A 25000-nucleotide genomic window follows, 5' to 3' on the forward strand; every position below is an offset into this window, starting at 1 on the left:
GCATCGTTTTCTAATCAGGTGTCATCACTAAGACAACAGAATGTTAATAGAATCTACCAGCTTGGTCAGGAGGATTTTGCTGTCTTCTCACCCTCTTGCAGAGTCTGGTAACTTCAAAGGAGAGTTGAAACCTTGCCAAGACAGTATTTCTCATCCATGTGGAGTGATGATGGAAGCTTAAGGTGAGGTCAAACCATTTCATAAAGTACTTTAATCTCAGTACCACTAGCAGGTAATTACTGTGAGGGTCTTTAAACTATATCAGTTACCACGAGGATCTCTAAATGGCCTCTAAACTGTATTAACTACTGTCAGGGCCTCTAAACTGTATTAACTACTATCAGGTCCTTTACTGTCAGATTCTCAACTGCATTAATTACTGTGAGGATATTTACCGTGAGGGCCTCTGTACTGTATTAATTACCATGAGGGCCTCTAAATGGCCTATAAACTGTATTAACTATTGTCAGGGCCTTTACTGTTAGGGCCTCTAAACTGTATTAATTACTGTAAGGGCCTGTTTATTCTATTAATTACAGAGCAGGCCTTTAAAATGTTTTAATTACCATGAGAGCCTCTAAACTCTATTACCTCTATCATCTCTGCTTGTATAACTTTATGATGTGGTTTTATAATCAGTTTATGTTATTCTTATTAAATCTAAGTCGTGATTGAAAAGGATCAGTAGATCCGCTCAGTTACCCATTTAACAAACTGTAAACAAATAAATAAAATAAAGATACCATAAGACTAAGATATTTTCTGTGAAGTAACAAACAGCAATAGTGCTTCTGGTTGTACACTCTTTCCCTACTACCTGTTGTCTATTAGCTTCCTCCGAGCCAGATGGTCAAGTCATTTCACATCACTGGGTGTAGGTTAATTGGGAGGGGACATCATTTAGAAAGCCACCGGAGGTAGTTTGAGGGCTTTTTTTCATCTTAGCCCTTTAGTCCCATGAACATCTGGCTTGGAGCCAGATCCACCATCAATATAGAAAACTTCTAAAAACACCTAGCAACGTTTGGCTAGTCTTACATTTCCAACTTACAGAACCCCAACAACACTGCCACAGCTGTTACACATACCCTCCTTCAACTTCAACACAAATTCTTTCCTCTCATAAAGTGCCTTTTCAAATACAACAAAACTCCATGGCTAACCACTAAAATGAAAGCTCTGCTCAAACGTAGGCATAATGTGTGGTCTTCTTGGAGACAAACCTCTTCACTAGAAAATCATACTGCCTTTACCACTCTGAGTAACCTAGCTAAACAAGCCATATGCAGGCACAAAACCAACTATTTCAAAAACAAACAACACAATCTGCTAGGCAAACCCAAATATTTCTGGCAGCAAGTAAATCTTCTCACAGGCCAAAAATTCACTGATCTCACCTCTTCCCCTATCATCATCCAGACCTCTCAAAGCCAACTGTCAGCTTCTGACTTTCTCAAGGAATTCAGCCACCTCTCTAGTATTGCATTCTCTGCTTCCCCTTTCCAAACAGATTTGTCCAGAAAATTCCTCCCATTTCTGCTCTATCTCCATCCTCCCTATACTTGAGCAAATACTTGAAGAAATAATCTACACCTAACTGTCCACTTATATCTAACAGTACCACCTTCTCACTCTTAAACACATGGATTATGTGCTGACTGGATTCCAGTGGCAGTACTGTGGTCACTTTCAGATGAGATCCTTCTCAATGTGGATAAAGAAAACCCTTCAGGAGCTCTCTTCATTGACTTTACCAAAACTTTTAATCTTATTGACCACTTCCTGCTCCTTTACTCTCTCCAAGAAATTAGAGTTACCCCCAACACCATCACCTAATTCTAACATTGCTTAACAGATAGGGATTTCAGAGTCAAAATAGGCTTTTGTATTTATCACTTGTATTGTTAAAGGTTTTTAACTTGTAACTTAATTAATTGTCTAGGTATGTACTTCAGAGGGGTGTGTTTTAAAAAACTGCTTTTACTGGTGAATGGACTGACATCATTATGCTTGGATGGTTATTTAAACTTGTTTACTTTGTTAAATGTTACTCTGATGAAGCCAAATCATTGTCTTGGTGAAAGTGTTTAGTTTATTAAGTCATTAAAGTTGTTTTAGCTGTGCTGACTGATGGTGTCTATCTCTGTTTTTTTTGTTTTCTATCAAAATAGGCTCATCCCTATTACCGTCAGCACCCCTTATCAGAGGAGTACCCCAGGGATCCATACTTATCCCATTGTTTTTAATCTTTATTAACAAACTACCCTCCAACCTCCCTAAACTTCTATCATTTTTTATGGAGATGATATGGTTATCCTTCAATCCCATCCCTCACATTCAAACTATTCAAACCCAGTTTAGGTGTGCTCTGCTCCATTCATTCTTGGCTAAAAACCATAAGCTACTCCTAAAACCTTCCAAAACAGGAACCTCACAAATGCTGAAAAAACTCCTAAATATCTCAACATAACAGATCTCAACAGTTCCCCAAATTAAACAGCTATGTCCTTTTAAATACTTAGGTTTATCACTTGACCAGTCACAACTTCCAAAGCCACATTGAAAACACAAGGAAAAATATAAAGTCTCTTTAATTTTGGTCCTGGAAAATATCTCACTTTCTCTCCATACCAGCTAGAACTGCAATAGGCAAAGGGGTCCTTCTTGCTCAACTTGAACATGGGCTTCCTGTCACAGCCATATCCTCAAAAAAAAAATCATGAATTCTACAGTCCATTGAAAACAAAACTTGCTGATTTATTTCCAAGTCCCCACCTCAGGAACACCATCACATCACCCTCTCCAAAGCCAAATAGCTACCAGTCTCCAACAAAGATGAGCTACTCCTAGGGTCTCCTATTTTCACACAACTTTAACAAAGTACTTTCCCACCTCTTGCAGCCAAACTCCATAATAAAACCAGCCCCCACAATCTCTGCAACCTCTCCAAATTAAGTCCCTCACTCCAAACACCCCAAACTAAACTGCACTGACCATTCTTTCTCCATTCTGTTAATTCTTCCTACCTCAACTGAAAGAAGTCTCCTCTTTTCCCACTTTCAGGACACAACTCAAAAGACACCTTTATCAAAAATCTGACTGTAAGTGCTTTTCCAATGTGCACGTCACCTAATTTCCTCCTCACCTGCATCACTTCGACTTTACCCTCTATTCTCACCTGCTGCTTCCCTCTTATAATTCCTACTAACATTAATTCACACTTGTTTTCTCCTCTGTTAATAATATTTAAATTGTTTCAGTTGTCAGTGGGATTCCCTACCTTCTCTGATTACTCCATGTTTGTGAATTTGCTCTGCTTTATTTGTTTATTTTAATGAATTTATTCACCTGGGCTGTGCCAGCAAATGGTCTTTTGTGTTCAGTGTACTACCCTGGTGAACAAACTAACTGAATAAATGAATAAAATATTGATTATATGTTTGTTTTGTTTCTTACCTGTCTATCTGTACTGGTCCTGGGACCACTTTCAGCCATTAACTAACCTGAAATGACACAGATAATTAAATGCACATACAAAATTTTTTTTCAAGATAACATACACTCTATTTAAAACATGTATATTCACATCAAATTCATAATGTGGTAATACTGCTTGAAACAGATGAACATAAATTATGAAGATTCTGCCATACAGGATGAATATAATTTTTGCAGTCAGGATATAGTATATGGGGATGTATTTACAGGTAGAAGCAGAAATACATTTGCTTTTAAGCTATAACAAAACTCCACTAACTATAAAGCATAAACTACTTTTAGATAAGATAATAGGTTCATAGGTAGGTACTAGGTTATCGGCCCAAGGGCCTAAGTAAGCCTAGCCAACAAGGTTCACTGGCTTACGCCACTCAAGAAAATTATTTTCCTGTGCCCATGTCGAGCAGAGCCACCAAAGTGATCCCCAGGGTGTATTTCCTATTTCCCATCCACTTATCAAAATTTTTCTTGAAGAGTGCTAATGAAGAACTTTGCTTGACATAGATGTAATGACTTACATGGACAATATCTGAAGTCCTCTTAAAACACTTCTTCATAAAAAGGTTTACTATAGCTAGAAATCTGGAGTAAAGATTTTATGACAGGCCTAAAAGCTTCACCCGCCATATGTTTTTCTTACATTTGGGTAGAAACATGATTTTTAATTGCACCAGACACTCTTTCTATAGCTAGTTTCCTACTCTTTACAACCAATCTGTTTATATCCAATAGATATTTGCACGTGTATATTAAATGGAATTTTTTTTTGAATCAGTCTATTTTTTTCACCGAAGATACTGGCCCAGTGCTGAACTACCATGGTTCTATTCCTGCACCTCCTATTCGGTACTTAACATATCAGAACTATGTGGCCCATTCTTGCTGCTATACACTTATACTTTTTTAAGGGCAGGGGAATTGTGGTGCAACACAAGTAGTATAAACAGGTCCAGAAGAATCTGGAGATTCTGGAAAAACAGAGATAAATTAAAGTTGGAGCCAGTGACTCCAAGACAGGAGTCTTTACTGGAGTTTGATTCTGTCGGGGAAATCCTGATAGCTGAAACTCAGAGTTGCCTAAGCAAAGAGCTGTTAGTAAAGTATTTTATTTACTGAGACACTGGATTCCCTAACCAGATGGGTAGTAAAAAGTCTTTACTTTTCCACCAATGGAAGCACTGGTATAAAGAGACTCTGACCTACCTGTTATATGCTGTATAGGTAAAGACTTTTACTTAAGTACTGTTTAGTTATGAGGTACATTTAAGATTATCAGACCTGAAATCTATGTTTGCACCTTAACAGTGCTGGCAAAGTAACCAATGAACTGAACTGTTTTTGTAATGTAAACTGAGCTACTGACTTACTGTTTGATTTTTATGAAAATTAAGTTCAATTGTGGCTAATGCTTAAAATGTTATTATAAATATATATGGAGTGGTAAACTTCTACTTTCATTGAAACACTTCTTATCAAGCACGTTTGTCAACAGACATTTTTTATTAATATATACATTATCACAATAAAAGGATCGCAGATAGAAACATGGTTCAAAACTAAGATACATAATACTACACAACGATTAATAGAACACAACTTTTACATGAACGTGCTGACCCTATACCACCAATGTGGAGGCTACACCCTAACATCTCCTTACTAAAATCCATGGCTGCACAACTGCAATCAAAGTGAAACAGCTACAGTTATGCTATGGTCAACTTTATCTGATTTAATGATAGCATAAACTGATAAATAAATGCTGCACTCTGCAATTCATGCAGCACAACTTGGAGTCAAGGAAAATAGCTCTTGACAACATGAATATACATTTGTGGTAGCAAATTCGATCAAATGTACTTTTGATCAATATTTCTTTAGGCAAGCAAATGGTCAGCAGGTGTGCAAAATGGCAGTTCTCACGGTTGGTGATTATGCCTTTTTCATTATACTCTGTGATCTCAGAGAAAGTATATATAATTAGCAGGATGTGTGGGGGTGGGGGTTTTTTGGTTCTGTCTTTAGTATGCATGATCTGAGGTTGTTGTTTTGGCACGTGCATATTAATGTGTCAATGTTTGTGTTCAACATTAGTAACATTGATGTTTGGGTCTATTGATCATTACAGTGCAAAGACCATAATTAGATTTTTCTGCAGACTGAACACTTGAAAAATACCTACAAAATATCAGCTACTGATAATGATTATTATCTTTATGATGGTCAGATAGAGTTTGTTCACAGATGGCATGACTTACTGTTACAATGAATAAATATTAACTATCAAAAAAATATATAGTTCAGTAGAAATGTTAATTTTGCATAAGAATAAAGTACATTTTGGAAGAAGTACAAAAAATAAATAGAAATGTATAACAATATTAAAATGTTGACAAATGTCAGACTAGAAAATTGTGTTGTGTGCATTAGACGGTATTGATTTTCAGAACATTTTTCTTGAGTTGCTAAAGATGCTGACCTTCAAAAGGTGGCATTAATAACAGAGGGAAGTATTCAACATACTGCAGTGTATGTCAAATAGTAGGGTAACTGTGGCACAGTGGTTAAAACCTCTGCCTCATAGCTACAGACTCTGTGGTTCAATCCTGACTTTCAGTACCTTCTTTGTACAGTTTGCACATTCTCCCCATGTATGTTTTTGTTTTCTCTTGTTACCTTGGTTCCTCCCAAAAAATGATTGGTCATTCAAAACTGTCCACATATATCGTATTTACCATTGCCCTTGGTGCTGGGATCATGAAAAGAAAAAAATCTGAAAACCAGTTCACTTACCCAAAACTTAACATTTCCTTCTCTAGGTCTACCATATAGGATAATATGCCAAACTATGTTAATATTAACTGCAAGCCTTTTGATTTCCAGCTTTATTGATTTAAAGCCTCAATTATTTGTTTCTTCAGATCATCCAGAATACACTGATTTGAATTGAAAAATGACCTCAGTCCCAAATGTTTATTTATTCATTACATTTATTTACCAAGAAAGTCTGACTGGGCTCAGGACCCATTTTAAGCGGAGTCCTGGGAGAAAGGCTCTAGCAGAATATAAGACAATTGAACATTGACAACAACATTTAACAGATACTATATACTTATGCATGGGAAATGGCAATTTTATACAGTATATACGTAAATCTGAAGAGCAAGAAGTCAGTAGTGGAATGATATACAAACAAGCAAAGTCTTATAATGCAGTTGTTCATTACATTATTGGAACAACGTTTGGAGATAGTGTAGATTATAATTTTATGCAGTTACTCTGTTTCAGAAGGAGTAAAGAGGTCAGCAAGGAGAACAGTTAGAGGAGAGAAGGATGCATTTGCGGTGTCATGCTGCTTTCCTCAGTCATTTGAAAACGTTAAAATATTCTATCGTACATCTCATTACGCTAGAGTATAATGTTATACGTCATCCATGCACAGCGCAAGTTAAAAACAATTTACTTACTATATATATTTTCCTTTATGACATTCCTAACTCCATGAAACAAACATTACATTGAAAATAACAGTGGATATACCCCTCAAAGTATCCTGTGCCATTACTTTTTAATACTAAATTACTATTGGCCCACAAGCCTACATTTGGAATTAACCAATGTTCATTTTTATTTTCTGCAGAGAGTTGACCGTTTTAACAATGACCAGATCGTCAGTATACAGATCGAGAAGAGTGATAATGAGATGCAGGAATAGGGAATTCCAAGGAAGGAATAGGGAATTCCAAGGAGGGAATAGGGAATTCCAAGGAGGGAAAAGGGAATTCCAAGGAAGGAAATGGGAATTCCAAGGAAGGAAAAGGGAATTCCAAGGAAGGAAATGGGAATTCCAAGGAAGGAAAAGGGAATTACAAGGAAGGAAATGGGAAGTGGGCTCAGTACTGAGGCCTGGGGAAATGCTGACGTAATGGCTGTGGGCATAGAATGGATCTTTCTTAGTAGTATTACTGTGCATATCCTGCAGGACAGAAAATCAGAGAACAAAGACAAGGAGCCAGTCTCAAAACATTGCTGAGAAAGAATCACAAGCAACAATTTATTAGTGGTTGTGTTAAAATGTTTGGTTAAATCAATAAACAGGGACCTCTTATCACGCTATTGTCCTAGGTTCCAAGTATGATATCTATTAAAAGCTAGAGGGAAATAAATGTGTTTTATTTTCGGTAAACGTATCTTATAAAGTGGAAGCTATGCCATATTTATTTACAAATTCTAGAATTTGAGAGTAGGCCACATTTTCAAGCATTTTTTTGCAAGTGAATACACCTAGAGTAAAAGCCTGCAGTCTCCAGTTAAGGTTGATAAAGCTGTATGGGGTACCATAACTAGTTAAACATATTGAAAAACAGGAAGCGTGGTGGAGAATTGTAAAGGTCATTAGCAAATCATTTGCACATGTATGACACACAAAGTTTTATGAACAAGAAGTAATGGCTATCAGCTCCTAAGCTGCCTAAATCTGGCAAGGCCTTTAAGAAGCCTCGACAAGTATTATTGTGAGATTCTTTTGAAATGGAAATCTGGGTGGACAGCATCTGGGATACTGATTCTCCATCTATACTTGGAAGATATCTAATGAAATGGTCCAATGGGATGTCCTCAAGCCAGATTCTTAGCCTGGAATAGCTCAAGTTGCAATTTTAATATCTTCTGTGGGAGAAAGCTGCTATCTTACCAGAAATGTATGGGTTGTTAAGGAGACATTTTTTCTTTTATCTCAAAAACTGAGACTTGTATTTCACATTCCCAGCTCTATCAGATGCCATCACAGCATGCAGCCTGTTGCAGGTAGAACACAAATGAAAGAGAGTAGGATATCAAGACAGACCAGACAGACAGAGGTTCAGGTAAGCAGTGCAAAGATTAAGTCAGTGGGATATCAAGACAGACCAGACAGAGAGAGGTTCGGGTAAGCAGTGCAAAGATTAAGTCAGTAGGATATCAAGACAGACCAGACAGAGAGAGGTTCGGGTAAGCAGTGCAAAGATTAAGTCAGTGGGATATCAAGACAGACCAGACAGAGAGAGGTTCGGGTAAGCAGTGCAAAGATTAAGTCAGTAGGATATCAAGACAGACCAGACAGAGAGAGGTTCAGGTAAGCAGTGCAAAGATTAAGTCAGTGGGATATCAAGACAGACCAGACAGAGAGAGGTTCAGGTAAGCAGTGCAAAGATTAAGTCAGTGGGATATCAAGACAGACCAGACAGAGAGAGGTTCAGGTAAGCAGTGCAAAGATTAAGTCAGTGGGATATCAAGACAGACCAGACAGAGAGAGGTTCAGGTAAGCATTGCAAAGATTAAGTCAGTGGAGTATGAGTGATATAAAGAGTATGTTATGTTTTATGCTTTTATTTAACTATTAGTAGAAAACATTTAATACACAGGCATGTACTACACTCCAATTGCTATTCCTATTTATGAGTGGATCCAAACAATTTTAACTGTGGCTAACTTCCCATATAATCACCATTGTAAATGAGTACACACAAGGCTTAGAATAACACTTACATACCAACACAATTTAAAGACAAGGACAAAAAATCATTTATGGAAATGGGCATAAATATAAAGGCCATTACACTGTATCACTGTGATGTAGTAGGCTCTTGAAATAAGTCAATGCTGTATAACAAAATCACTTACACCAGCTAAAGCTATCTACCTAAGTAACCACATAGCTCAGCCTTACAACACATTCAGGACTCCATTTTGAAAATGAGACTGAAAGCACTGCAGAAAACTGAGAACTGCGGAGTCTTTCTTTAATCAGGTGAGAAGTATATTGCAGAGTGCTAAAAAATGGCTGAAACTTCTAAAGCTGGTACACAGCCTGTGTAATGGGCAAGTATGTTGAAACAATATTTTTTTCAGGGAAAAGATGATTATACTTTGATAAAGAAAGGTTCACAAGTGTCTCTGTATACATGTTGCTGTGTTTATCAGATTATATATATGTATACACAGGTCTACTTCAGATCGTTGAACTGCCAGAACATTGAATCACATATGGCCAAGACCATATGCATGAAACCTCAGATCATAGAAACCTAACTAAAAAAAAAAACAAAAAAAAAACTTTTTTTTTTGTTGCAGCATGGGGCTATGCTCCCCTTCATCTTAAATATACCAACTCTGAGATTGCACTTACAGTGGATATAAAAAGTGTACACACCCCTGTTAAAATGCCATGGTTTTGTGATATAAAAATGAGACCACAATAAATCATTTCAAAACTGTTCCCACCTTTAATGTGGCCTATAACCTGTACAATTCAATTGAAAAACAAACAAAAGTGTTGGGGGAAAAATATAAAAAACATACAATACACTGGTTGCATAAGTGTGCACACCCTTAAACTAATACTTTGATTTAATTACAGCATTCAGTCTTCTTGGGTAGGAGTCTATCAGCATGGTACATCTTGACTTGGTAATTTTTGCCTACTCTTCCTTGCAAAAGCACTCCAAATCTGTCAGATTACGAGGGCATCTCTTGTGCACAGCCCCCTTCAGGTCACCCTACAGATTTTCTATTGGATTTAGGTCTGGGCTCTGGCTGTGCCATTCCAAACCTATAATTTTCTTCTGGTGAAGCCATTCTTTTGTTGATTTGGCTGTATGCTTGCATTCATTGTCGTGTTGAAAGGTGAAATTCCTCTTCATCTTCAGCTTTCTAGCAGACGCCTGAAGGTTTTGGGACAAAAGTAACTGGTATTTGGAATATTCATAATTTCCTCCACCTTGACTAAAGCCCCAGTTCCAGCTGAAGAAAAGCAACCCCAAAGCATGATACTGCCACCACCATGCTTCACCGTGGGGATGGTATTCTTTTGGTGATGCGAAGTGTTGTTTTTGCCCCAAACGTACCTTTTGGAATTGTGGTCAAAAAGTTCAACTTTGGTCTCATCAGACCATAACACATTTTCCCACATACGTTTGGGAGATGATGTATTGTTTTTGCAAATTTTAGTCAGGCCTTGATGTTTTTCTGTGTAAGAAAAGGCTTCCGTCTTGCAACCCTGCCCCATAGTCCAGACATATGGAGATATGGGAGATTGTTGTCACATGTAGTACACAACCAGTACCTGCCAGAAATTCCTGCAGCTCCTTCAGTATTGCTGTACATCTCTTGGCAGCCTTCCTGACCAGTTTTCATCTTGTCTTTCCATCAATTTTGGAGGAACGTCCAGTTCTTTGCAATGTCACTGTTGTCCCATATTTTCTCCACTTTTTGATAACTGTCTTCACTGTGTTCCATAGTATATCCAATGCTGTGGAAATTTTTTTGTACCCTTCTTCTGACTCATACCTTTCAGCAATGAAGTCCCTTTGATGCTTTGTAAGCTCTCTGCAAACCATGGCTTTTGCTGTAGCAGGCAACTGAGTAAATGTCAGGAAAATCATACTAGGACAGCTGAACTTTATTTGGGGTTAATCAGAGTCTCTTTAATTGATGGCAGGTATGTACCCAAAAAGACTGAATGTTGTAATTAAATCAAAAGGTGCTTCAACAATGTATTAGTTCAAGGGTGTGCCCACTTATGCAGCCAGTGTATTGTACATGTTTTATTTTTTCATATTTTTTCCCCTAACAGATTTGTTTGTTTTTCAGTTGAAGTGTACAGGTTATAGGTCACATTGAAGGTGGGAAAAGTTTTGAAATGATTTATTGTGGTCTCATTTGTTTATATCATAAAAACATGGCATTTTAACAGGGGTGTGTACACTTTTTACATCCAGTATATATTGAAGGGAATGAGAATTTTTCCCTACAGCGATCTACATGCAAATGGTTCGATGTTCTAAAAAACAATGTTTTTTCTCACTGATCCAGAATTCGACATTCCAGACATTCGACAATCTAAAGCGGACTTGTATACACACGTGTGTGTATGCGTGCGTCTGTGCATGTTACAAGAGTTTTGTTTTGTTTACATCTTATTTGGTACTTGTCCCTGAGGCATCTTGTTAAGTTAAATGTTTCAGAACTTAGCTAGTCTTTCAACTAGGCTACTGACCACCAGGGCCTTTATAAGCCTAGCCATGCAATCCACCCCAGCTGTGTCCCTGTGTATCATGGGTGTTTATTAGGAGGGGATATGTTGGTCCAGACGTTTCTAGGGGTTATGTGGGTATGGACCTCATAAATAAAGATATTGGGGACCTACAGACACTGGCTCCTACCCAGATCGGCTTTGTTAAGGGCAGAACCTGCCTCTTAAACCTGGTTGATTTCTTTGAAACAGTCACCAAGGCCATTGACGAGGGGAAGGTGGTCCATACAGCCTACCTGGACCTCGCAAAAGCCTTTGATACAATACCCCACTTGGGCATTATAGATAAGCTCACCAGCTTAAATATAAACCCCTATGTCACTAGATGGGTTGCAAACTGGCTCAAGGACAGAACCCACATGGTTAGAATTGCTGGAGCCATGTTAGACTCCCAACCAGTTACAAGTGGCATCCCACAAGGCTCAGTCCTGGGACCTCTCTTGTTCGGTATATATTTCTCAGAGGTACAGGCCAACACGGAAGGACTGTGGCTGACCAAGTTCGCAGATGACTGCAAACTGAGCGCCATAATCGACTCTCCAGCCGACACAAGCATCCTCCAAAAGGGCCTCATAGAAACAGACAACTGGTGCCAGAGCCATGGCATCAAGCTAAACGCCAAAAATTGTATAGTCATCCCCTTTGGCAAAAACAAAGTGCCCACAAATTACCACATAGGTGGTAATCCATTAAGTACAGAAGAAGTCATTAGGGACCTGGGGACCCAAGTTGATAGCAATCTCTCATTTGATAACCACGTGGCCAAAGTGGTTAGAAAAACATTTTATATAGCCCACCTAATCATGAAGGAATTCACATCTAGATCAGGGGAGGTCATCGTGCCTCTTTACTCATCCCTCATCAGGCCCATAATTGAGTACAATGCCCCTTTTGGGATGTACCTTACCAGACACCTGCAGCAACTGGAAAGACCCCAAAAGCACCTCACCAAGAGGATCAAAGGGCTCAAACTGATGCCATATGCTGCCCGGTTAAAGAAACTCCAGCTCTACTCAGTGGCATACCGCCTGCTCAGAGGCGATCTGTGCCTGATGTATAAAGCCATGTCTAACCCAGAATTAATGGACATGCTGCACCTCAGAAAATCCAAATCCCATCGAGCTACGCGCTCAAGAGACTTGAACCTCAGCACTGAAATAAATAGGACATGCTGGAGGGACAGATTCATAACCCAGAGGCTCCCTTCACTCTGGAATAAAATCCCAATCCGGGTTAGACAGAGTCCCTCATTGACTCTCTTCAAGAGGAATCTTGATGAGTGGATGGGAGATCTTAGGTTTACCCTGGGTATCACTTCTGTGTCACTGTTAGACAGAGACACAGTATACTAACCTCAAAAAAGGGCATAGCAAAATTAATTTAAAATGAAATGGGTGGCGAAAGCCAAACACACTCTGGCTAGGCTTATAAATGCCCAAGGGCAGATAGCCTAGTATGAACCTATGAACCTAAAAGGGGCAGGCCCAGGGTGATGTTCCGATTTCCCAACCACTGGTAATGGTTACACTTAAATAGGGTTAGGGATAGACTTTGCTTCACATGGATGAGTAGCCTGTTCCAGAGCATAGGGATTCTCTGAGATACATATCTGTCTCACCAACATGTCTTATTTATGTTACAAGCAACATTTAAATCCATGGATCTAGCGGTCCTGATGCTGTTTGTTTTGCAGATCTGCAAAAGTTCCATCAGAGCTGGATCCAAGGATGGCTTGTATGCCAGTCATAGAGCACCTGTAAGTAACCTGCAGGAGACAGAGTTATGAGATAAGGATTTAAGGTGATCTGTGTAGGACAATGTGTTTTTACCCAAATGAGTACACACAAGGTTTAGAATAACACTTACATACCAACACAATTTAAAGACAAGGACAAAAAATCATTTATGGAAATGGGCATAAATATAAAGGCCATTACACTGTATCACTGTGATGTAGTAGGCTCTTGAAATAAGTCAATGCTGTATAACAAAGTCACTTACACTAGCTAAAGCTATCTACCTAAGAAACCACATAGCTCAACCTTACAACACATTCAGGACTCCATTTTGAAAATGAGACTGAAAGCACTGCAGAAAACTGAGAACTGCGGAGTCTTTCTTTAATCAGGTGAGAAGTATATTGCAGAGTGCTAAAAATGGCTGAAACTTCTAAAGCTGGTATGCAGTCTGTGCAATGGGCAAGTATGTTGAAACAATATTTTTTCCAGGGAAAAGATGAGTATTTTCCTGTTATACTTTGATAAAGGAAGGTTCACAAGTGTTTCTGTATACATGTTGCTGTGTTTATCAGATTATATATATGTATACACAGGTCTACTTCAGATCGTTGAACTGCCAGAACATTGAATCGCATATGGTCAAGACCATATGCAAGAAACCTCAGATCATAGAAACCTAACTAAAAAAAAAAAAAACAAAAAAAAACTATTTTTTTTTTGTTGCAGCATGGCGCTATGCTCCCCTTCACCTTAAATATACCAACTCTGAGATCGCACTTACAGTGGATAAAAAAGTTCACACACCCCTGTTAAAATGCCATGTTTTTGCGATATAAAAATGAGACCACAATAAATCATTTCAAAACTGTTCCCACCTTTAATGTGGCCTATAACCTGTACAATTCAATTGAAAAACAAACAAATGTGTTGGGGGGAAAAAATATAAAAAACATACAATACACTGGTTGCATAAGTGTGCACACCCTTAAACTAATACTTTGATTTAATTACAGCATTCAGTCTTCTTGGGTAGGAGTCTATCAGCATGGTACATCTTGACTTGGTAATTTTTGCCTACTCTTCCTTGCAAAAGCACTCCAAATCTGTCAGATTACGAGGGCATCTCTTGTGCACAGCCCCCTTCAGGTCACCCTACAGATTTTCTATTGGATTTAAGTCTGGGCTCTGGCTGTGCCATTCCAAACCTATAATTTTCTTCTGGTGAAGCCATTCATTTGTTGATTTGGATGTATGCTTGCATTCATTGTCGTGTTGAAAGGTGAAATTCCTCTTCATCTTCAGCTTTCTAGCAGATGCCTGAAGGTTTTGGGACAAAAGTAACTGGTATTTGGAATATTCATAATTTACTCCACCTTGACTAAAGCCCCAGTTCCAGCTGAAGAAAAGCAACCCCAAAGCATGATACTGCCACCACCATGCTTCACCGTTGGGATGGTGTTCTTTTGGTGATGCGAAGTGTTGTTTTTGCGCCAAACGTACCTTTTGGAATTGTGGCCAAAAAGTTCAACTTTGGTCTCATCAGACCATAACACATTTTCCCACATACTTTTGGGAGATGATGTATTGTTTTTGCAAATTTTAGTCAGGCCTTGATGTTTTTCTGTGTAAGAAAAGGCTTCCGTCTTGCAACCCTGCCCCATAGTCCAGACATATGGAGATATGGGAGACTGCTGTCACATGTAGTACACAACCAGTACCTGCCAGAAATTCCTGCAGCTCCTTCAGTGTTGCTGTACGTCTCTTGGCAGCCTTCCTGACCAGTTTTCATCTTGTCTTTTCATCAATTTTGGAGGAACGTCCAGTTCTTTGCAATGTCACTGTTGTCCCATATTTTCTACACTTTTTGATGACTGTTTTCATTGTATTCCATGGTATATCCAATGCTGTGGAAATTGTTTTGTACCCTTCTCCTGACTGATACCTTTCAACAATGAGATCCCTTTGATGCTTTGCAAGCTCTCTGTGAACCACGGCTTTTGCTGTAGCAGGCAACTGAGTAAATGTCAGGAAAATCATACTAGGACAGCTGAACTTTATTTGGGGTTAATCAGAGTCTCTTTAATTGATGGCAGGTATGTACCCAAAAAGACTGAATGTTGTAATTAAATCAAAAGGTGCTTCAAAAAAGTATTAGTTCAAGGGTGTGCCCACTTATGCAGCCAGTGTATTGTACGTGTTTTATTTTTCATATTTTTTCCCCTAACAGATTTGTTTGTTTTTCAATTGAAGTGTACAGGTTATAGGTCACATTGAAGGTGGGAAAAGTTTTGAAATGATTTATTGTGGTCTCATTTTTTTATATCATAAAAACCTGGCATTTTAACAGGGGTGTGTACACTTTTTACATCCAGTATATATTGAAGAGAATGAGAATTTTTCCCTACAGCGATCTACATGCAAATGGTTCGATGTTCTAAAAAACAATGTTTTTTCTCACTGATCCAGAACTCGACATTCCAGACATTCGACAATCTAAAGCGGACTTGTATAGGACTTCGCCCTCGTGACCAAACCATACCAACCGTGGGTAAATCCAGCATTACCCACACCCAGGCGTGGGTTATTGCTATATTATACATTCTGAGGACCTCAGCCTCATTGTGCCTTCATGACCCAATGTGCTGAAATGCTTCTCCCTGGGGGAAATTTACATGTTTCCATGATGTTTTGATACATACTGGTTTACAAATGTCTTGCACATTTTCTTTCACCAGGACATTTTTTCACACTGTTGTGTATTCTGGCACCATCTAATAACTGAGCCTTAAATTTCTGTATCACATGGAGCTCTGTGATCATGTTCCAAACATGGGAAAATGATAACCTTGTTAAGCATCTCTTAGAAATATTTGTTAATACCCTATAATGCTCTAGTCTCATGATAAAGCACTATAGCTGCCAGCCCTGACTACCACACAGAACACTAACAAGAAGATTAACAGCTTTAAAAGCTTTAGATACCTCAGTGTCACACATACATTACTATGCATCAAGGTGAAGTGCATCACAGCTTTTAAAGCTATAAAACACATCATACATCCACACTTTTTTTCTGTAATTTTCTCACAAAACAAATTCCCCTGCACGTGGGAAGTTGCACGGCAAGAAATGCTGAACAAATTCAAAAAATAGAGCCAGCAACATGTACAGTATAGTAGTTTATTAAAATTACTGTTACCCATTCCATATTAAGAAAATAGACGTTAACAAAGATCTGGTTTTTCAGTGAAATACAAATGACATATATATGGTATGGTCTTATAATGAATAAAGACATATCATTGATGACATTTACATATTAATATCGAACTCATTAATATTAAATACAATACCTGATAACACAACATATTGAGTTCACTCAAAACATTCATTGAGTCCTGGATTAAAACAAGTTTGTAATCCATTTTTTCTCCCGAGCATCAAGTTTCTTGTGCCAACCAGATTTTTGGCTTCGGTCCCCAATAAGTTTATCTATAATAATAAAATGGAATTGTGCTGTTGCATGTGTGAGTGTATGTTTATATAAGGCATTGGTAGTCCTTTTACATTTAATATCACTAAGGTGTTCAGACATCCGTAATAAAATTCCATTTTATTATTATAGATAAACTTATTGGGGACCGAAGCCAAAAATCTGGTTGGCACAAGAAACTTGATGCTCGGGAGAAAAAATGGATTACAAAACTTGGGGCTTTGTTTAATCCAGGACTCAATGAATGTTTTTGAGTGAACTCAATATGTTGTGTTATCAGATTATTTGTATTTAATATTAATGAGTTCATTAATTAATATGTAAATGTCATCCAATGATATGTCTTTATTCATTATATAAGACCATACCATATTATATGTCATTTGTATTTCACTGAAGAAGGCCAGATCTTTTGTTGGCCGAAACCGGTCTGTTTTTTCTTAATATGGAATGGGGTCTTAGTAGTTTTTAATAAACTACTATATACTGCATGGTTCACTTGTTGCTGGCTCTGTAATTTTCTCCCCATTTTTTAAATGGGGTCAAATCAACTGTTGACATCTTTCTCGATTTAATGCCACTTGCCTACCTTCTTCGACAACCATGTCTAACTGTTGCAGGTGTTCTCTCACACAATCCATGTACCTCTTTGCTGGATACCCTTGCTTCCTCATACATTCTTCCTGTGTAACCCAAATCTTCTCACCAGATTATCTTCTGTTTTTCTGCACATGTGCCCGAACCACTGTAATTGGTTCTCTTTTATCTTTTCTGCAATTCTACTTCAAACTCACCCATGAATGAAGTTGTGGGCAATAGCACAGACTTTAGATGGTACTTCTAGGTGAAGAATTGTACATGCCAATGGGTCTATATTATATTGTCAAAACGGCATTACAGTGAATGCCGTTTTGACGACACTTAAAGAGCGAAATTCAAAAACAGTGAAAGCTCAGGTCAGCAATTCTTTTCCTAGGGAAAAAAATTGCTTGGCCTGAGACGTGACATTGCCCTTTACCCCTCTGTAGTGCATTCTCGGAGTTGGTATATTTAGTTGGGGTGGGGAGCACAGCCCCCCACATTGCAGGGTGGGGGGGGACCCTCCAGTTTGAAATGTTTTAACTGGTGTGTTGTGTGTTATTGGTCTACTGATTTTTTCTCCTAGGAAAAAAAATCGGTGACCTGGGGTTTCGCTGTTTTTGAATTTTGTTCTTTATGCGTCATTGGAATGGCATTCGCTGTAATGCTGTTTTGACAATATAATATAGACCCAGGCCAACTGCTTTGGTCATCAACTGTGCTGTGCAGTATCTTCAAGACAGAAGAATATGAATCCCAGACTGCACACTGTATTAGGGCTAGCCACTCAATAGTGTAAAAATTGGCTCTAAATGGTTCAGATGTGTAGACTAATACTGCCTAAAATTGACATGCTAGAGTACCTGGCCTACTCCAACCCATGCCATCAACCCATGCTAACAGTGGGATAGGGTATGTGCCCCTAGTGGCCAGTGTGTTCCTGCCATAAAGCTCAGCATCATTTAGCAGTAATAACATATTTTCACAGAAGTCTCATGCCATTGTATTGTTCAGTAGCAGCCTATTCAAGTCGCTTCATGGTGATCCCATGTCCCTGCAGAGGTGATAAAGTAATGACAGTGGGAACAGTACTGCGCATCATGAAGTTCCATGGTGGGACAGATTGCTTTATGACTTTCCTCAAGTCATATACTAGTTTACTGGAATGTTGCTTCTCATATGCATTGAGTTACATCTCCGCAGTGAATTCACTGTGTCCATTTAATTCCTCTAAACATGCCAAGTCTGTACACATCTCCTTAACACACCTTCATGTGTCACAGCCCTGCTGTGTAACTCAGACTCAGACATTTGCAAAAAATCATGTACAGTGCAAATATAAGGCAATGTTAGCTATTGGGAAAAGCAAGATGCTGGTTAAATAATATCAGTAGCTTATCCAAAGTAAATGGTAGATCAGCCAACAATCATTATCTACTCTTATAATCTATGGTTATATATTTAATCTAATGTGCCTTGGTGCTAAGAATAGGTTAAGGAAGCTGTGCATGATGCAAGAACTGCTCATGATAACCAGAAGTGAGTTGAAAGCAAAATGGACAAATACGAAACAGCAAGGAAGGAGGGAAGAAGCTAAGTAATGACAATGCAGCAGTGGAAAGCAAACTAGTAGGCAGGATCTTTGGGGAGGCAAGGCCATCTGTCATCAAGTGCTTGGACACTGCACCTAGGGACAAAACATCATCATAAATAAGGATGTGTGTGCAAATAAACTAATAAAAAATGTCGAGGACGGGATGGAGCAAAATGTAGCAGAATGTAGAGAATCAATTAGTTCCCATGCATAAGAGCCTTGAAAGAAGAAGGTCCTGTAAGTGTTAAGAGCTTATAGTAAATGAGGAATTGTGACCAGACGAGACCAAAGCAGGGTGCTAAAAGATGCAGTGTTTGTTGGCTCATTTTTCCACTGCTCAGCCTATCTCTACATAGCAAGCTGATTTCAGAGAGTAAAAACTGTCAGTTTGGTTCCAGTACACAAAAAGAGGTCTAAAAAGGATCCCAACTACAGCCAATTCCTTAGTTTTAAATTAGTGATAATAGAACTGTGGGGCTTCATATCAGACTTGGTATGTAGCTCAAAAGCTAGTCTGGTTTCACTGAGTACAGGTTCTTTGAGCGATGCCTGGCACACAGAAGATAACCAGTAGACACCATTTATATGGACTGCACTAAAGTGTTTTACAAGTGTGTACTCATATTAGCACAAAATCTGGCTATACTGGCATAGGGGGTATAGCAGCAACTTAGGAACTAACTGTAAGGAAGAAAGCAGATAGCACTGGGAAGAGTTATGATACCAGCCTACAACTAGCCATCTCCTGCTTGATTCTGACCAAAATGTGTATTATTTGTGGCATCCAGAGCAATATATCTGATTATGTTTTCTGTGGGATGTATTTATTTGCATATAATCTGGAGATGGTTGCCATGGAAAAGATGACAGCAAGTACATTTTCAGACACCCTTCATCAAACTAGGTGTGTGGCTAAGATATTTGAGGTATTTCACTTTGGTCATTTAAGATAAAATTTTGTTTTGAGGATATCTTGATGGATAACATGACAAAAAGGTAAGCTCTGTGGACTAGTAATCATTCCTACAAGTACACAAAGATGAAGACTAAGACAGAAGATACTGTGTTGCATATGCCAGAGTAAGGACTGTAGAGATGTTCTTTCCACTAAATAATCACCGGTGAAGCCTTATGTTAAATACTCTGCACAGTCTAGATGTATCTAAAAGGGCATCACAATGGTCAGGGGAAAACATCAGAGGAGAGCTTAATAATTAAACTGATAGAAGAACAGTAATATATAAAAATGACATGAAGCTCATGAATTCATGCAGTGTAAATAAGCAACATGATAGAAAAATCATGATCTGGAAAGAAAAAAACTCGAAGAAAGAGGCTCATGATGGAAGGACAGTGATTCTATGCAATATGAAATAAGAGGAGGAGGAGGAATACTTGGATAGAGAATGGATATATTCAAGAGTGTAGTGAGAAGACATTTCTTCTTTGACAGGGCGGTGAACAAAGAAATTATCTGCTGTATTAAGGAGTCTGAGTGAGGTATTTATTAGTCTTGTAGTTTAGATGGGAGTGGGACAAGTGCTAGAAGGGGGAGGTAGCATTTAGCTAAGAAGTGAAATATCTGCAGCTTCAAATGAATAGACAAACAGCTACCTCTTATTATGTGCAAATTCATGTGCTCATGGGTTTAAAATGAGCTTATTGAAAATCATTAATTTTTATTTAAAGTAATTCTTCTAGTACAACAGTTTGATATGAAGAAATCTGCTTAATGTCAAGAAGATTTTGTTATTCTGTAAAGAACACAGAGTATTGTTGTCCTATTTCTGCCCCAGTCATATTCTACTAACAAGGTATATCCAGCTGTAATGGCTCCTATTACAGTGGCTAGCTAACGAGGAAGGCTTCATTACAGAAGGATACTCTGTAATAAGAGATATAAAAATGGAAAGTAGTTTTAAAGGGGTGACAACTAGGAGCTAAAATAAGTTTTGATTATACATTCAGAAAGAGCAATTTATCATCAACAGCATAGAAATCCACTAGCATAAGCAGGGTCAGATAAAGTTAAAAAGTGTTGTCCTAGTTAGTTGCTGTGCTTAGCAAGCAAGCAGAACAGAATGGATTTGTTCTAACAGTCAAGAAGGGAATGGAGATGCACAAAATGGATCTGTGTTAACGAAATGAAAATGAACAATAAGGAATGTTTTCAGAACAATAATGAAGGCGAAAAATAACCTGGATAACGTTTCAGTCACAACCATTCATTGAAAGCAGAAAATACAGAGACAAAGAAATGAAGTGTACTGAGCTGAGTATAGTGTACAGAGGATAATTACTAGACTGGCATGGGTAAAACCAGACTCTCTGGGATTGATGTAAACACAGCAGCAAATCCCCCCCCCCCAAAAAAAAAATAAGATCCATCCTTGGGAAAGGTCTGTTGTTGGAAAGTGTCAGGTCAACACAATGTAAAAAATTGGAGAACTACTGTATAATAACAAAACAATGGAGACTTGAACACTGGTAAACTTTGAAAGCAGTGGTCTCAGAAATTTTCAGATCTGTAATAACAAATAGCCACTATTTTCTGTGGCTGTTTTTGGAAGAGGCTAGTACTGTGCATTGAAATAATTTAGTTGGTTGTTGTAAAAATGTTTACGTCTTTACCTCATAGGCATAAGATGGAGGGTTTGGCTCACCTTTGAATGGGAAATTGGATAGGCTTAAAATGGCCTGCAAGGACAACTAGCTTAACTACATACCTATGAATTGTGTTAGTGAATAGTGTAGTTTGTTTTTTTAGGTATCATTTGTGTATATATTGTGTGCAATAAGCAGTAGAGTACTGTCTTTACTTTTATGTGAATGGTTTGGCAGATAAGGGAAACATAATGCAAGAGAAAGGCATGAGTTGGGGGGAAAAAAAACAACTGAAATCTGATTCACCAAACTAAGTGACACATTAAAATCAGTTTCTTTCAAATCTAACATACACTGTGGTCCTATCACCCTGAGCTAGGTTATATTTAGCTTGAATGTGCAGGTAAACCAGTTCTGTTTTGGGACTGCCATTTATGGCAATGATTCATCTTTTGGCAGATCCACACAATCAAACCCAGTCAATCAAATGGGCCACATATCTATCAATGGTTTCATTATTCCTCAAGGCTATGCAACCTTAGAGCTGGTTTTATTGCTTTAAGGGGTGGCATGCAGTGAAGCCTACTGCATAAGACTTGCAGGGGGCTTGCACCCACATACACAAATGTGCTGGTGGTCACTTGAATGAGTTTCACTCTCCAGATTTCACTGAAAAGTGATTTGTAGACACAACTCATACCTATATTTTGGTGTCCAGAGTCTTACTTTTATTTTGTACTCAAAGAAAAAAAAAGAGTTGTTTACCCATTATTCATTGGATTACAGGCCCTGTTTTGTATCCTGTGAAAGAGAACTCGAGTTAGACTCTGCAGATTTCAGTGCTGCGGCATCAGTGCACTGAAATTGCTAGACTTCTTACAGTTTATCCAGGTGTCATTTGCAAACAATGAAAAATGCAGCAGATCCCAGACTGATCCCCGAAGTGCTCCATTGTTAATATGTATAGGGCAAGATGACTCTAAATCATTAAGGTAGTTATGGAGCAACTGTGTTGCTGAAGATGAAATTCTACAAGATGTAAGCATCTCTATAAGGTGAGAATGAGTCACCATCTTAGAATCTTCAGGCAAATGACCAGCAGAAAAAGTAAGCAGTCACATTTGTTTAGGGGACAGCCCATTGCGGGAACAGGGTATATATCCATACTCCGAGCCAGCAGGAATCCATGTTACTCATCAAACAGAGACATTTTGCTTGTAATATGGTTTTGGAGCTGTACATTATTAGGAATCTCAGCCAGTTGGTTGAAAAAAACAGTGGGTAATAACTGTTTAGTGGCACTGAGGACCTTTTATGAACTAGTATACGTGAAACCTGCATCCACAGTTAACAAAAATATGGTTGTGTTGGAGGCTCTTTTTCACAATGATTTAAAAATGCTTAGTTACCCCACCCCACAGCAGGGTTGTGATACTGAGGAAAAGAGTGTCTATCCAGGCAGCAAGTTGCAGGACCTGTGGAGGGGATATGATCATAAATGTGGTGTTTGATGGCAGAGAGAGGATGACTAAGATGACAGGATGTCGTGGAGGTTTTAGAAGTGTGTTGACATGATGAATATGGGAAATTTGCTTCCATTGGAATACGACATTAATACAACAATGGGTGTTAAGTGTTCAGAAAACAAAGCAATATAGACACAAATCAACAACACTAGACACAAGTAATAAGATAAAGAACAGGACAATTTCACCTCTGTAAGACTGGAGGCCATATGAGATAATAAAAAGAGTGCATGGAGTAGGTGGTGACTTTATTGCAGAGAAAGTGCTACGGTAGGGCTGCAATTCATTGTTACGTCTTCAGGAGGTTATTTACTGTATTTATTTTGCTTGTGGTGTATATGTTTCCATTTCTTTTACAATGTACACATGACAGTTAGTATAATAGCTAGCTAACAAATATACCAAGAACTGATGAAGAAGGCAGAATATGTAAACACTGTGGAGAGAGAAACCATAACACCTTTTAAGATGAGAAAATAATTAGTAACAACTTTAATGTGTGCCACAGGTAAGAGTCAAAGATGAACAAATGAGGACTGAAGGGTTCATTTACAATCAACTATGTGCTTATTAACTATTAAATTTTGTTTTGTTTCTTTAAAACTTATTTTAATATTTTAAGTATGCAACTATCTAATAATTGAATAGCAGATTTTTTTGCCAGCTTTTTATTAAAAGCAAACCAAAAGGGAGGCATATTCTTACAATCAGCTGAGAAATGCAACTCCAAATACAGTATGTCGATGGAAGAATGTAGTGTTCTTTAAAATATTACATAAAAAACTGCATAATTATTTTATAAACCTCACATTTATTTTGACAAAGCAGCTTTATTTATAAAACAGGAGGAGGATGTGAACTTCACCTTATATTTCATGGTAGCTTTGCACGTTCTTAAGTGTAAAACTGTTGTTCAGTTACTAGGAACACACATTAGTCCACTTTATTATTGGTTCAGTCACTGAAACACTTGTTATGTCATAGCTTTTATTTAGAAATAACTTCTTAAAACATCAGGTTTGAAACCATTCATGTAGATTTAGGGAGACTAGGAATAACCTAGTACGCACAGCTGACTTTGTTGCTTAGCTAGAACTGTGAATAGGATTATTTAAAGCATTCTCTTTTTAATAAAGAAGACAGCATACTGAGGAAAATATGTCAATGTGTTCTGTCAGATACGATCTGTGGCCATATTATAATGGCTGTGTATTTCATGCATACTGTATAATTAGTGCTGAATAACTACTGTGTCCAGCTGGATCTGGTCCTTCAGCTTGCAGCTAATCCATCCATTTTTCATATAGCTATGAACAAAGATCAGCAGTTGGGCAGCCATGATCTATTGAAAAATTATTATTTTCAGGGGGACAAGCTCCCCTGCATCCCCTATGTTGGAGGCTTTAACCCCTATATCCTCCAGTATTTGTAGATATACTGCTCACTAGATGACACACCCTTGAGAAAAAGTGAATACTCTTATTTCCACAGCTGCCATTTGCTACCAGAGTACATTTGTGATCACAAACCTTTTCTTCTGAGATCGTATGAGACATGACACATTAACTATGAGTTCTGGGAAGCTGTTTTAAAGACAATAATCGTGTCACAGAAAATAACGTGCAGTCATATGTAGTCGCACTTTATGTTTTTTAGTAGCAATGTATCGGTAACTGCTTTTTGCCTAATAATTACTATACTTGCAAATTGATGGTTATTATTGCATAAAACCTAGATGCTCACAACTGAGCATTAACTGGGGGACTGGGGAATTGCACTGATAAAACTGGGAATGTAGAGAAGTAAATAAAGAGGAATATTCCAATAGTCTGTTCATATCTGGAAAGAATCCTTACATCCTGCTTGCAGGTGGATAATTTATAATGACGTTATATA

General features: G+C 38.1%; 1 protein-coding gene across 6 annotated transcripts in view; it reads right to left on the reverse strand.

Annotated features, from left to right (window-relative positions):
- CSGALNACT1 (chondroitin sulfate N-acetylgalactosaminyltransferase 1) overlaps positions 1–25000 on the reverse strand; it is a 981568-nt gene that overhangs the window by 553205 nt on the left and 403363 nt on the right. For 4 of the 6 annotated variants that reach the window (XM_044059411.1, XM_044059414.1, XM_044059410.1 and 1 more), the window contains one exon: positions 3457–3503. The exons of the other annotated variants lie outside the window; for them this stretch is intronic. The gene's annotated coding sequence lies outside the window, so the exon portion shown is untranslated. The remainder of the gene's footprint in view (positions 1–3456; positions 3504–25000) is intronic. 6 annotated transcript variants of the gene reach the window in all.

This window comes from Protopterus annectens, chromosome 17.part0 (assembly GCF_019279795.1).
Source record: "Protopterus annectens isolate FY-2018-M chromosome 17.part0, PAN1.0, whole genome shotgun sequence".
NCBI classification, from domain to species: domain Eukaryota; kingdom Metazoa; phylum Chordata; order Ceratodontiformes; family Protopteridae; genus Protopterus; species Protopterus annectens.